This window comes from Phacochoerus africanus, chromosome 2 (assembly GCF_016906955.1).
Source record: "Phacochoerus africanus isolate WHEZ1 chromosome 2, ROS_Pafr_v1, whole genome shotgun sequence".
Classification (NCBI taxonomy): Eukaryota; Metazoa; Chordata; class Mammalia; order Artiodactyla; family Suidae; genus Phacochoerus; species Phacochoerus africanus.
In genome coordinates this window covers 168,746,129-168,762,188 of record NC_062545.1, presented here as the reverse complement: position 1 = coordinate 168,762,188, position 16,060 = coordinate 168,746,129, and positions in this window count along the sequence as shown.

Genomic DNA, 16,060 nt, shown 5'->3' with positions numbered 1-16,060 from the left:
TCATTGGCTTCTACCCACTCTGGGAGTTTGTGCACATGCGTGGGGGACCTACGTGCGCTGTGCATAGGTGGGGGGTATGGCAATGGACTTTGGAGGGGGGAGCCCCAGAACTGGGTTTGGTGAGGGGACCCCGGGTCAGGCTCTTCCCAGAGCTCTGCTCTCCCAGCACTCCTTGGGGCCACACAGGCACATTCCGCCACAGGGAGGGCAGATGGCCACTAGGGGGGCTCCCTGGCAGGTCCTCCGGGGTAGAAATCAGTAATAGAGCAAAACTCTACATCAGTGGAGAACATAACCTGACCCCTCTGATATTTACAATCTAAGGGAAAATGGAGATTGAGTAAGAAGTAGAGAGGGGAACATTCAATACAACCACAACAAAAGGACATTCCATCCCAAAAACAACGTAAACATTCAGAACCAGGAGGTCGCTCCCACACAATGTCTCACCAAAGGTTATGAGGCAGAAGTTTAGTTCATGCCTGGAAGTTGTTCTTATTCTTGATTTTAGCCTCAACAAGAGCTTCTGCGTGTTTCAACATCCCCAAGAGGAGACACATGTGCTCTGGAAATACTCTCCACGCTCACGTAGTTCAGTGGTGAAGTGTCCAGCTCTGGAGCCATAATATGTGGGTTCGGATCCCAGCTCCCCCCCACCCTGTCATCAGAACAGCTGTTTGACCTTCTTGTGTCCTAGTCTCCTTTTCTTCAACATGGAGATAGTAACACTGGCCTCACAGAGCTGTTACGAGGTATAAATGAGAGAAAAGATACTTGGGGCAGAGTATCTACTCCATAAATCCTGTTATTACTATGAAAAGTCAGTAGCCTTCCCATCATTCAGTCCTTTAGCCCTCATAATTTTCCAGTCAGGATGGACCAAACAACAATTATCTTCTCCATTTCTCAGCAAAGGAAACAGGCTGGGAGAGATGATGTGACTTGCCCAGGCTCACAGCTAACCTGTAGCAGAGGGAACCCAGGGCCTCAGCCTGCCTCCATCTTTGCTGCACCTTCCACAACCCTGAGTATCTGCCTGAGGATCTTGTGGATTAGGGCTCCTCCAGGGTCCTGAGAAGGGAGTCAGGAGTCTGAGTTCTTGCTCAAGTGCTGCTGCATAAGAACATGTGGCTTACCAAAGCCCTGTATCTCAGCCAAGTCATGGTTCACCCATTTATAGAATGGGATTATAAAAACCCATCTACTTAAGGCCAATTAAATGGCAAATGCTTTATTGAAAAAAGAAAAATGGGAAAAAAGGCAAGAGGATAAAAGCCTGCCGTGCCACCAACCACCAACAGAGGGCGAGAGCAGCCCCTTGTATAGACCCACTTGGGCCCTGGGAACCAGGTTCCAGCCTTTAGATCCTTTGGATCTAAATACTGATAACACTCACCTCAGCTAGCCTGGATCCCAAACTAGCATCAGCTTCACCTGGGAGCTTGCTATAAATGCAGATTTGGGGGCCCTACACCAAGCTTACGGCTTCAGGGTCCAGCAGTCTGTTTAAATAAGCCCTCCAGAGAATTCCCAGAATCCTGATTTACATCATAAAGTATGATGAGCACCCTGTCAGATAAAATCTATACCCCAGGTAACACAGTTGAATTTTAACTTGGGCTCCAATATCTTTTTTTTTTAATTTTTATTTTTCAAATGATTTTTATTTTTTCCCTTATAGATGGTTTACAGTGTTCTGTCAATTTTCTACTATATAGCAAAGTGACCCAGTCACTTTTTTTTTTCATATTATCCTCCATCATGCTCCATCATAACTGACTAGATACAACTCCCAGTGCTATACAGCAGGATCTCATTGCTTATCCATTCCAAAGGCAATAGTTTGAGGCTTCAATATCTTAACCAGTGGCTTTAAAGTCTTTCTGCTGAAGACAAGCTTACAGCCAGGAGCAGGAGAAGGGTGAGAGAGCAGGAGAATGGTGACAGCAGGTGCCTGAAACAGCTCCAACGACTGTAGCTTTGATGTTTCATGCTTTGGCTTGAAATTGTGCTGAAACTTAGTGGCTCCAGGTATTGTCCTGGTTTAGCCCCACTTGCCCCTCTGAGGCTGAATCTGAAGACGCTCCCAGGAGTGGAAATGGCAGGAACTCTGATAGGCTCACGGAGAACATGCTCCTCAACTTGGAGAATGAGAGTGGGAGCTCAGAGCCTGGGAGCAAGGTGTTGGAGATCCGCTTAGAGCCCCACAGCCAGACCAGTCTCTGACAAGCCACCCCCACTCTGGTCCTGCTCACCCACGCCCTCTGTGCCTGTCTGAGTGAGGTAGGAGGTGGATGGGCACCTGGGCTGAGAACAGCTGGGACTTGTTAAACTGAGTAAATTGGGCCTTGTTTCTCTTTGGTATGTCAAGGAAAAAGTTAATGGTCGGAGCTGAGCTCTGCTGGAGTAGAAAGATAAGATGACCACTTCAATCACTCTCGGGGTCAAGGAGACCTCCCCAATTACACATGTGCAATAAGACTATTAGGGGTCTGGAATCTATCTTTGCCAAAAGATGCGCACACATATGGGGAGGGCCCTATGTTCAGTCAGGTGTGAGAAAGATAATTGGCTAAAGGTAAAAAAAGACCCAGCAGAACCGTGCTGTATAAGTGATTTAAATCACCTCTCTGCTTGCTCCTCACTGAGGAGGATGCCCACAGCCGCACTCCTCCTTTGGGTGCGTATTATTGCTTTGCTTCTGTCTTAGATAAACTACTTCTCTGTGTGCTCTCCCACATGTTGTACTGTGATTCTAACAATGAACTTTACCCTGTTTTCACGGTCTTTGCCTCCTTGAAACAGTCTTGCTTTCACTGGGGGCAAGAATCAGGGCAATTCTACTTTTAGTCTCTAGTTAGTCTAGTGACTAGATTCCTGGTTTTTTGCTTTATTGTTGTTGTTGTCTTTTTAGGGCCGCACCCGTAGCATATGGAGGTTCCCAGGCCAGGGGTCTAATTGGAGCTGCAGCTGCTGGCCTATGCCACAGTCAGAGCAACGCGGGATCCGAGCTGCTGCATCTTCGACCTACACCACAGCTCATGGCAACACCAGATCCTTAACCCACTGAGCAAGGCCAGGGATCGAACGTGCATCCTCATGGATGATAGATTCGTTTCTGCTGAGCCATGATGGGAACTCCCCAGGATTCCTGGTTTTTCATCCAGGCTGCCCAGGTTCAATTCCCAAGCAGAGAATTAAGATCTCACCCCAAGCCATCACTCATTACGGCCTCTCAGAAATCACTAGGACCTCTCTCCTCCATTCTCCTGCAGCCTGGCCAGATCAGGCAACTCTTCAAGGATCAGCAGAAAGCTGCCCAGATCCTCTGTCCTCTCCAGTCACTGAGATTCCAACACTTAGCTGTTCTTTTCACATTAAATACCCACGAGGCATCTGCCATTGCTGCAGCTCAAGTCCCTCATCTTTTGTAAAGAGCAGGCTTTAGGCTAGATGGTTGCTGAGGTCTTCTCTGTTCCAAGATGTTCCAATCTCTAGTTCACAAGAAAAAGGCTTAGCTCTCTGAGTCAAAGCTACCTTTAGCATGTGCAGGGCCTTGAGCAAAATTTTGTGTGCATGGGACCCTTGTTAAAAAACAAAATTCAGGAGCTCCTGCTGTGAACTGGAGTTTGGTACTTGCCATCTGCCTCTACATGGATTTAATCATGAGTCACAGAAACTGCTGACTGGCAGCACCCACCCTGTGCCCTGGGAAAACTGGAAAAACAGGTCTTCAGATAGTCAGATGTTTTTAGGAGATTTTATGTGCATCTTGCATCTCCTCATATCTGGGAAAACACTAAAATCCTTCATGGTGACATCTGCTCCTCGTGACTAATAGGAACTGTCACCAGACCAGCAACACACTTTTGGAAGATGTGTGCATGGCTGCATGCACCTCCCCCTCACCGTTATCATATACACTGATGGATTTCCCCCTGCCTCTTTGGGGTGGTATTTCACCGGGCTGGAGCTGTAGTTAAGTGGACAAAACAAAGGATGTCGCAGTCATCTGTGAATGCAGCTGCCCCCAGCAGCCACCTCCAAGAGTGAGTCAGTAACCTGGTGAACCCCAGGGTTGCAAAACTCAGGGTATTGGCCGCATAGCTGAGGTGCCTATCAAAGGAATGATTTCAGTGAGCCCAGACCTCTTTTTTTCCTGCTATCTGCCCCTTGTTGCAAAAACTCCTACATGTCCTAGCATTCCCCCTCACCTCCTTGGAGCGGTTTCTCAGGGCTACCTGAGCTGTTATCTCTTGGGCGTAAGTCCTAATTTTGCCCCAAATAAAACTTAAACTCTCAACTTTCAGGCTTTTTTTTTTTTTTTGGTCTTTTTGTCTTTTTGGGGCCACACCTGTAGCATATGGAGGTTCCCAGGCTAGAGGTCAAATCAGAGGTGTAGCTGCCAGCCACAGCCACGCCAGATCCAAGCCCTGTCTGCAAACTACACCACAGCTCACGGCAACACCGGATCCTTAACCCACTGAGTGAGGCCAGGGATTGAACCTGCAACCTCATAGTTTGACAGATTACCTCCTTGGTGGTGACCAGAAAATTCCAGACTGGTTTATTATGATTACATTTCTGGTGAAGCTTGAAAGAGCAATTAGGTTAGCTATTAAATCTAGTTTGATGTCATGGGCTTTAGAACAATGATGTCATTTAGGGCCTGGGTTTTTCTCTTTAAGACCCTTGTCTAGATAAACAATTTGATTTTTAAATGTATTAGAAAATTCTTGACCCACATGAAGTATTGCAACTTATCAATGAAGACCTAGAATTGCCAGTAAAGGTCCTCACGTATTTGTTTATTGTCCAATCAGTGTATATTGAAGATTCTCTGTAGGGTCCTAGAACCATCTTTTCCTATTCAGGTCCAGGAACCAACCATTCTTCATGCTCCTTATTGTCAAATATGTCAGTCTTGATTAATCTCCTTTCCTCCAACCTGAAAAAAAGGGAAGATGTTATTCACAATGCCATGGCTCACAGGGAACCTATTTGTATCAAAACAATATGCCTCTTGCCTCTGCAGTTTCCTGTTGCCATCTGCTTAATGCTGGTTGCAGCTTTACTCTTGACACTGCATCGTCCATTGTGTTGCCATGAATCGTGGTTTCCAGTGACTCTCTCAAAGGTCATGTATGGTGATGATGACCATAAATGCAAGTCTTACTCAATGTGCAGGCAAATGAGGAGGACCACTTACTTTCTGGTCATAAACTGACCATTCAGAACGTTCACATGTAAATGACAAGTCTTTGAGGCCACAGAAGACTGCAGTGGCATGGGGGGATGCCCTGAGTGCTCTTGGAAGTTAGCACCAGGGTAAAGGATGCCTGCTACCACTTTCCACTCTTGGTGCTGTAGGCCAGAGGTGACACCATGATCACAGCATAGATAAGCAAGAGCCACCGCACAGACCCACACATGAGGCTCAAGCCCAAGGGTCAGCACTGGACTGATGGTAGCCCAGAAGCTGGAATTTGTCCTGAGTCTGATGGGATTACTCAAGGGAGTTCCTATTGTGAGTCAGCAGGTTAAGGAGCCAACATTGTCCCTGTCAGGATGCGTGATCAATCTCTGGCCTCGCTCAGTGGGTTATTGATCCAGCGTTGCCTCAAGCTGTGGTGCGGGTCACAGATGTGGTTCTGATCTGGTGTTGCTGTGGCTGTGGTGTAGGCTCCAGCTGCAGCTCTGATTCAACCCCTAGCATGGGAACTATGCCGTAGGTGCAGCCCTAAAAAGCAACAACAACAACAACAAAAACACAGCATGTCAGTACCACTCTAGTGGTCCAATCTCTCAAAATCTCGATCTTGCAAAAGCAGTATGGCACTTGCCCATTAGGCCACCCTCTTGGAAATGGAGCTTGGCCTCAGGGCTCAAGGACAGCTCCCCAGGTGTGTGAGAGTCCTGGAGCTCCTGGTGGGCTGTTATGGCGCCAGCCATGCCTGGGACAAAGGATAAAGAGTACCTGAAGGAGAGAAATGGGGACCCCAGGTAGGGTCCACTCCAGGTGCCCAGGCACTTTGCAGAGGTGGCAGTGTCAGCCCCAACTTGTCTCAGTCCTTGTGTTCTCCTCAGCATAGCTGGGACAGGCATGGCTTCCAAGATGCCACTGAATTCTTGGGGAGAACCAAAGAAGAACTTGGAAGTATCCTCACTTTCCAACTTGGGGTTCCCCATACCCTCTGACCAGCCCATTTTGTGGGCACTTTGCTTATTCCCAACAGCTTAGCCCCTGGTCTTGTTTCAATGTGAGAACACCAGTTTATGAATCACCATCCAGAAGTTTCCCTTGAGGTCTTACAATATTATGATCAAGACCTACCTACAATAGCCCCTAACACATTCTATGGGGCCAGAATTATCTTGATACCAAACCCATCAAGACATCACAAGACAAGGAAACTACAGTCAAATATCCCTTATAAACACGGATGGTCTAAGTTCTAGGTAATTGTTGTGGTACATACAGGCACTTTGATCCTCCCAACAACCCCATGAAGTTGCACCCCTTTTTCGGGTGGGAAAACTAAGGCACAGAGACTAAGTGACTTAATACAGTCATACAGCTTGTGAGTGGGCAGAGCTAAGATTCAGACTTGTTTCCAGCTCCAAGTCCAGATCTTTCTAGCATACCACCCAGCCAGCTGACCCTGCACGTTTGCCTCTTGGTTCCAGCATCACCTCTGTAAAGCTACTTGCTCAGGTGACTCACCAGAGTCGTCGCTTCTCCCCACAAGCCTGCTAGGAAGATGAGTCCTTAGCCAAATAACACACATTAGCCTGCATACTGTGAGAGTTAGGCATGTAGGAAGGTGGTGAGGTGGTATCCAATCTGTCACCACCTGGACAAAGCCTTTACCTCTATGCACCTCAGTCTCCTCATCTGCAAAATGGGGGCTGAATTCCACAACACTGACACCATCAAATACTGATGAGGAGGTGGAACAACAGGGACTCTCATTCATTGCTGGTGGGGATGCAAAAGGGTATAGTCACTTTGGAAGGCAGTCTGGCAGGTTTGAATAAAACTAAACACACCCTCACCATATAACCCAACAATTGTACTTTTTAATATTTACCCAAAGGAGTTGAAAACACACCCACACAAAAACCCACACATGGATGTCAATAGCGGAAGGCAGCTTTATTCATAACTGCCCAAACGCAGAAGCAACCAAGAAGTCTTTTAGCAGCTGATGGATAAATAAACTGTGGTATGTCCAGACAATGGAATATTATTCAGCACTAAAGAAATGAACTATCAAGCCATAAAAAGACATGGAGGAAATTTAAATGCATATTACAAAGTGAAACACAGCCAACATGAAAAGATTCCATGCTGTATGATTTAAACTATGTGATATTGCGTAAAAGGCAAAACTATGGAGACAGTAAAAAGCTCAGGGGTGACCAGGGGTTAAGGGCAGGGAGGAATGAAAAGATAGAGCACAGAGGATTTTTAGGGCAGCAAAATTCTCTTCATGATACTATTATGGTGGATACGTGTCATTAGACACTTGCCAAAACTCATAGAACATACAACACCAAAAGTGAACCGTCATGTGACCCATGGACTTTGGGTGATCATGATGCATCCAGGTAGGTTCCTGGATTGTAACAAATGTACCTTCTGGTGGGGGGACATCGACAGTGAAGGAGTCTGCGTGTACGAGGGGGTCTATGGGAGAGCTCTATAATTTCTGCTCAATGTTGCAGGGAACCCAAGACTGCTCTAAAAAATACAAATCTATTTTTAAAAGTGGAGCAAAACCACCCAGGTCTCAGGCTGGGATAAAGAAGCTAATGTCAGTGGAAACAGTTTGCAGACCACAAGTTGGTGCTGTTAATATAAGGGATTGGTACTGTTAGATGTTTAAATCCGAGATGTTGCAGAACACTGCAGCAGGAGTTCAGGTCAGTCTTTTTTTTTTTTTTTTTTTAAATCTTTTTGCCATTTCTTGGGCCACTCCCTCAGCATATAGAGGTTCCCAGGCTAGGGGTCGAATCAGAGCTGTAGCTGCCGGCCTACACCAGAGCCACAGCAACGTGGGATCCGAGCCGTGGGATACTAGTCGGAGTCGTTAACCAATGAGCCACAACAGGAACTCCCGGTCAGTCATTTTGACTTTGGAGGCCCAATGTCCTTCACTACAGACCAAGACAATAATGCTTGTTCTTCACTCTCATCCCCATGACAGCCTCTCAGAGAGTAGGTGGCAGGTCGTGACGACGACAGTGATGATGGGGGTGGCCACCACGTATGTTCAGGCACCGTGTCAAGCAGTGCCTACACACATTACCTCATTTAATCCCTATAACCATCCTGATTTTACTGATGAGACACTGAAGCATGGGGTTGGGGGAGGTGAGGAGGAGGGGGTGGGCTGTGGGACAAGCAACTTGCCCTGGGTTGTACAGTTGGTCAGTGGCACAGTAGGTTCTGGAAGACTCAGTGCCTGTATTCAATCTCCAGCTTTACCCCAATGCCAGCCCAGGCTGACTCTGGAGGACACCCAAGGGGGTGGCCCTGTTGCCTGATCACTGGGGATTGGCTTCCTAATAACAGGTGAAGACCATGTCCAACGTTTCTGCAGGACTATCTATGAGCTATGACTATTCTGAAGCACATGACATGCACTGTTTCTTTTAATTCTTTTTTTTTTTTTTCTTTTTGCCATTTTCTTGGGCCGCTCTCACGGCATATGGAGGTTCCCAGGCTAGGGGTCCAATCGGAGCTATAGCCACCGGCCTACACCAGTGCCACAGCAACGTGGGATCCGAGCCGCATCTGCAACCTACACCACAGCACACGGCAACGCCGGATCCTTAACCCACTGAGCAAGGGCAGGGACCGAACCCGCAACCTCATGGTTCCTAGTAGGATTTGTCAACCACTGCGCCACATCGGGAACTCCTGTTTCTTTTAATTCTTAAAGTAACTCCACAAAGTACATACTATTATTAAGCCCATTTTACAGATGAGCAAACTGAAGCCTAGAATTCAAAGAACAGGAGTTTCTGTCGTTGCTCAGTGGTTAACAAACCCGACTAGTATCCATTAGGATGCAGATTCAATCCCTGGCCTCGCTCAGTGGGTTAAGGATCTGCTGTTGCTGTGAGCTGTGGTGTAGGTCGCAGAAGTGGCTCGGATCTGGCATTGCTGTGGCTGCAGTGTAGGCCAGTAGCTGTAGCTCTGATTCGACCCCTAGCCTGGGAACCTTCATATGCCATGGGTGTGGCCCTAAAAAGCCAAAAAAAAAAAGAACTCAAAGAACAGAAAGTATCTGACCTGAGGCAGAATGTGGGTGTCAGCTGGCCTGAGTCCTTTAGTCGAGATTTAGCCTCCCTCAGGTGACCTCAGGGCCTCCAACTGCTGCAAGGTCAGCAAGTGTGAGTCAAGTGTAAGAGAGAGAAGGAGTGAGTGAGTGAGTGTGTGTGTGTGTGTGTGTGTGTGTGTGTGTGTGTGACGCCAACTCCACTGCATTACTGCTGCAACACTTCCCTTTAGGACCCACCAAATCAACAGCTAGAGAAGTTCCCCCTGGGCCTCTGCTGGTTCACTTTGGGAGCATCTGGTGGTCCTGGCCCCTTCCCCCACCCAGAACATTCCAGGCCGGGCAAAGAAAGTTGGGAACCTGGAGCCTAGCCTACCCCTTGATCACAGAGGAAGCCTGTGGAGCCCGAATGGGCCATAGGGGGAGAACAGGGCAGCCAAAGCGTCCAGGTCTAGGTAGTAAGTCTATTGAGTGTCCTGACTTCCAGCAGGTTTGGCCTGAGGCTGGAGGGCAGGAGCTGGCACCCCTGAGGGCACCTCCTCTTGGTATCCACTGGATTGAAGACTGGATTTGAAGTGGGAGCCCCTCAGAAAGGATATTCTGTGTGGTGATCAGGAACAGAAAGCTCTAGCATCACCCAGATCTGAGTCCAAATCCTGTCTCTGCTACTCCCTGGCTGTGTGACCTTGGTTGAATTACTCAGCCTCTCTGGGGCCCAGTTTCTTCTTCTATCAAATGGCAAAGGGATGGCAGCCACCTCGCAGGGCAAAGTCTATACTTGACCTGGGTCAGGGACTGAGAACATATCAGCTGCTTTTTAGCTGTAAAATGGGATTTTTAATAGTACCTGCTTTGTCATGAAGGTTAAATGAGTAATACCCATGAAAAGTGCTTAGGATCCTGGCCCGGAGAAAGGGCTGGCTTTTTATTATTAACATCCTCTTTTTACCCACCCCTTCTCCTCATCCAGGCAGGGTACCTGGGGCACAGGGACAGGGGCTGCTTGACTTTAGGATACAAAGTGCAAAGCTGGCATTGTTCTCAGCTGCCTCCCCTCAGCAGCAGAAGAAAAGATGTGGCCGTGGAATTCTTCAGCACCAATTAACACCCTGAGGCTCCCTTCTGCTCTCACCCTGGTCTGCCTCCCTGCTGGCTGGGGGCCTGGAACCACTTGGCAGAGGAAGCAGCCAGGGCGGGGAGGGGGGAATATTGTGGAACCATCAGCTAAGGCTGAGGTGCCCCAATGGAGCCCAGGCAGGTATTATTCCTAACTGCACAGGAAGAATCTAGAAAGATGTGAGGTGGCATAGAGCCTGGGGTGAGCCTATTCCTCAAGGCCATAGACAAATGCCTCTCCTAGTCAACTGTCCTCTTAGTGGGTCTGACACCCACCCAGTGGGGTGAGGGGAACCATCCCTTTTTTTCATACAACAAACACTTTCAGTTATAATCTTGCAACAAAAGAAATATCAAGATGGCTGGAAGGAAATGCAGACAGTGAAAAGGATTTTTTGAATTTCATGTGTAGCCATGCCAATAAAAAAGCTTTTAATAAAAACTCCAAGAAAGGAAAATAGTTATGATTAATACTTTCTAATAACATTAATGTATTTTTGAAAACAGAGAAAAACTTACATTTCTCTATTAGTCACAATAGCAAATAATAACATTATGGTTTCTGCAAATCTGTGAATGACAACAACCAAATCAATCTTCTCAAATTCGTGGTGAAGTTGGCACCATTTTGATGCCCCTCTGATGCCTTAATAAATCTCTTTTGCTTTACCAAAAAAAAAAAAAAAAAAATTCATGGTCAGTGGACAGTAAAGCCATATTTGTCTATCTTTGCTTATAATTCATTAAAGAATACTTTTTATTAATCTTAACTTAAAAACTACTTGTACATAAACAATAGATAAATAAATATGAAAGCTATAAGAATAGACTGGCAGAAATTCTAAAAAATCCCATTTCACAACAAATCTCAGAAATTGTAATACTGTTATCTTTGTTTCTTTGGTGTTGATTATAGTGGTTTTCAAATGTTTCTTGCAGTCAAAAATTCCCAGCAAAATACCTTCACCAGAAATTCTTTTCACTGTATTTGGGAAAAACTTCTGAAATTTTCTTTCTCCAAAAGCCAAAGAAAATGGCTAAAAGGTAGAGAACATGGGCATAATTCGACCTATGGCTTTAGAATGATGACAGAATTGAGTAACTCAAGTTCTGTTTCTTCATCTGGTCAATGACTTTGATGATTTTGAATCTCCTGAGACACAAACTATGCCAGAAGATGGTTTGAAGAATTTCATCGTAATTAAATTAACCTCCGAACAGTTCCATATAGAAGCTTATTTTAGGTGTGTCAAAGCCCACTGTATAATTGGAATTTTACATGTTAAAAACAATGCTTATTAAAGATTAATAAAAAGTGCCAACGTATCATACACCCCTTCCCACACCCCTTCCCTGCTGTGTTATGTTCAGCATAAACACAGCAACTATAGAAAGCTTAGATCATCTAAGGTTCGCAAGGGCTACTGGCTTGCACTTTTCTTTTCATGTAACATCTTTGTCTGGATTTGATATGAAGGTAATGCTAGCCTCCTAGAATGAATTAAAAAGTATTTCTTCGTCTTCTATTATTTTGGAAGAGTTTGAGAAAGATGGCTGTTGATTCTTCTTTAAATGATTGGTGGAAATCACCAGTGAAGCCATCCGGTTCTTGGCTTTTCTTTTGTGGGAAATTTTTCATTATGGATTCAATCTCTTCACTACATAAAGGCCTGTTCAGATTTTCTGTTTCTTCTTGGGTCAGTTTTGGTAGTTTGTGTCTTTCTAGGAATTTGTTCATTTCGTCTTGGTTATTTTGGGGTTTTGGCATACATACTCCGTTCATTTTTTTTTTAAACTTTTTTCATTTCTCTGTAGTTGGTAGTAATGTCCCCAATTTCATTTCTGATTTTAGTAACTCGGGTCTTATCTCTTTTTTTCTTAGCTGGTGGTGTGTCAATTTTGTGATCTTTTTGAAGAACCAACTTTTTGTCTTATTGATTTTCTCTATTTTTCTATTCTCTATTTTGTTTAACTCTAGTATTTATTATTTCTTTCATCCTGCTTGCTTTGCATTCAGTTTGCTCTTTGTTTCTTGTTTCTTGTTAGGTGTAAAGTTATTGATTTGCTATCTTTCTTCTTTTAGAATGAAGCATTTACAGTTGCAAATTTCCCTCTAAGTACTGCTATTGCTGAATCCTAAACATTTTGATATGTGGTGTTTTTGTTTTGTGTCAAAGTATTTTCTAAACTTCTCATCTCCCTTGTGATTTCTTCTTTGACCCATTGGTTGTTTAATAGTGTGTTGTTTTGAGTTCCCATCGTGGCTTAGTGGAAACGCATCCAACTAGCATCCATGAGGAAGCAGGTTCCAATGCCTGGCTTCATTCAGTGGGTTAAGGATCCAGCATTGCCGTGAGCTGTGGTGTAGGTCTCAGATGCAGCTCAGATCCTGTGTTGCTATGGCTCTGGCTTAGGCCAGTGGCTACAGCTCCAAATCGACCCCTAGCCTGAGAGCCTCCATATGCTGTGGGTGCAGCCCTAAAAAAACAAAACAAGAGAGTGCGTTGTTTAATTGCCAAATATTTGTGAATTTTTCAGCTTTCCTTCTGTTGCTGGTTTCTAGTTTTGTTCCACTGTCATCAGAGAAGATACTTTTCATGATTTAAAAATTTCAAACTTGGAATTCCTTTGGGAATTCCAGTTGTAGCTCAGTGGGTTAAGACTCTGACTAGTATCCATGAGGATCAGGTTTGATCCCTGGTCTTGCTCAGTGGGTTAAAGATCCAGCATTGCTGTAAGCAGTGGCATAGGTCACAGATGTGGCTCAGATTTGGTGTTGTACGGCAGCTGCAGCTCTGATTCAACCCCGAGCCTGAGAACTTCCATATGCTGTAGATGTGGCATTAAAAAAAAAAAAAAATGGAGTTCCTGCTGTGGCCCAACGGGATTGATAATGTCTCTGCAGCAGAAGGGATGTGGGTTCAGTCCCCAGCCCAGTGCAGGGGGTTAAGGACCCAGTGTTGGTGTAGTTGTGGCATAGGTCACAACTCTGGCTTGGATCTGATCCCTGGTCCTAGAATTCCATATGCTGCGGGGTGGGAGAAAATAAAAAAATAATAAAATATTTTATATTTATTGAGACTTGTCTTGCGACATAACATGTGGTTTCTCCTGGAATGTGTTCCATGTGATCTTGAGAAGAATGTATATTCTGCTCTTGTCGTGTGGAGGGTTCTGAGTCATAGCTGTGTTCAAAGTCCTTTATTCCCTTTGTGATCTTCTAATTGTTCTATACATTATTAAAAGGGGGGTATTGAAATCTCCAACTGTTATTGGATAATATTATTGGAGAACATTACTATTATTGTATAACTTCATTCTATCAGTGTTTGTATCATATATTTTGGGACTCTATTGTTAGGAGCATATTTTTTTATATTGTTACATCTTTTTGATGGATTGACCCTTTTATGAATATATAATCTCCCAATCTCCTGTAACAATTTTTGATATAAAGTCTATTTTGTCTGCTATTTATACACTCAGCCATGCAGTTTTATTTTGGTTACTATTTGCATGGAATATCTTTCTTAGTCCTTCTATTTTCAGTCTATTTGTGTCTTTGGGGGGCTTCCAGTATAGGGTTGCCAGGTTTAGCAAATAAAAATATAGGATTCCCAGTTAAGTTTGAATTCTAAGAGTCAATGAGTAATTTTCTAGTATAAGCATATTCTGTGCAATATTTGGAGCACATTTATACTAAAAAAAAATTCATTTTTTAAATCTGAAATTCATATTTAACTGGGCATCCTGTATTTTATTTGGGAACCCTATTCCAATAAGAACTTAAAGACAGAGGCTCTATCCTCTGAAAACTTCTGATTTAAGGGGAAAAATTAGGACCTACCTGGGAAAGGCTCCAAGTTCAGGGAGGAAAAACAATCCTTGCATTGGAGCTTACAGTCTGAGGCAAATGCAGATGGGGAGAGGCCATGCATTCTTGCTGTAAGGTAAGGGGAGTTGGCCAGGGCTTTGCCTCGGGGTCCCTGCTCCTTCTGGGGTCTCTCAAAGTTCTCCACCACACTTCATTGGAGAGCTGGGAAGTTCCAGGCAGCCTGCTTTAGGGACAAGGTCTGCAAGATAACAGGGCACTCATAAGCCCCAGCTCGTCCACATTCATGTGTGTGTGCACACACCACAGCACACTCACATTCATGCTCACAGACAGACCCTTTATTACATATGCATTCTGATACACTACTATATACACAGGCCCCTAAACACTCGAGCAGGATAAACATACTCTCGTACATGCAGACCCATGAAACATGTTCTATTCACACAGACACACGGCCCTGCATGTGACTGCATCCTGTTTATACTCACTTAGCCCCGAGCATAGTAAAAGATCACAGTCACACAAACCTCGTACTGTCTGCTTGTTCTTGGTCAGGCTCTAAATGTCTGGGTATGTGTGCAAGGGGTGGGAGAGAGGGGCATTTTTCCTGCTATCTCTATCTGGATATCTGTCCATCTTCCACTCTTCCACCCCACCCATCTGCCTCCCTCCCTACAGGAGGGCTGAGGGATGGCAGGCCTGGTCTCCATGACAACCAAGGACCCTCTACTCTGAAAGGAAAAGGTACTGGGAGGCAGTGTTGGCTTTTGCCCAGGCCCTTGCTCTGAGTGGGGCTGGGGGTGAGGGCAGTGGAGGGAGTAGGAGAGAGGAAGGGATGAGATGACCATCTGGACCTGGGAGAGTGGAGCTGCAGGCACTGCCCAAGTCCTCCAAAATGGCAGATGGGCATCATGGTGCCTGAGAAGAAGTGGAGGAGGGGCAGACCAGTGCCACATGTGCAGGAAAACCCCCAGTGCCTCCAGTACAGCCCCCTCCCCCCCACTGCTTATCTCCTTGAGCACCTCAGATCTGAGTCTGGAAAAGTCCCTTTCAAAGTTCCCTTTCCTGGACCCACACCAGTACTAAGATGTAGAAATTGTGCTGGGAGTTTGAGGGAGGTACAGACCCCTTAAAACCACCAGGGCTCTTGGCCCTTTGTGTGCCAATCCCTTGGGGGAAGTGTGGCCTTCCTGTTTGGATCCTATCCCTGGGGGCTGGTGGGAGGATTACCCTGACTGTGCCACAGGAAATCCAAAAGAGTGGGTGCTAATTTGTGCAAACTCCAGAGTGAGGAGGGCTGGGCTATGGTTTCTCTGGGTGCCTAGGGTTGTCCTGACTCTTTTCTCATATGGGATCCATTAGTAAGAAGGCCAGCTTATACCTGGCATCCTGCCCTCGAGGTTCTGAAAGCTAACCTGGAAGGGAGGGGTTTAGGGAGGGTGGCGAGAGAGAGGACCCACCAGCAAGGAACAGAGAGGAGGAACATGGGTGGGTCTAGAGGACCAGGCTTGGAGAGAGAGGAGGCTGTGTGCTGCTTCATCCCTCTTTGAGAAAGAACTTGCAGATCTACAGCAGTGAGGGGAGTTAGCTGACAGCCTCTACCACCTTCTGTCCACAGAATTTGAAGCCCTTTCTTCCCAAGCAGCCCACAGTCAATGACTGAGCACCGCAAGTTTCAAGGGCCTGAGTGTTTCCGCCCAGGGCAGGACTTGTAGGATGGTAGTCTGGGCTCCAGAGCTCCCTGTTGGTGGGGGCCGGCAGATATGTCTGAGTCTCTCCCTGCCAATCCTACTTCCCCCCTCCCCACCTTTCAGAAGTT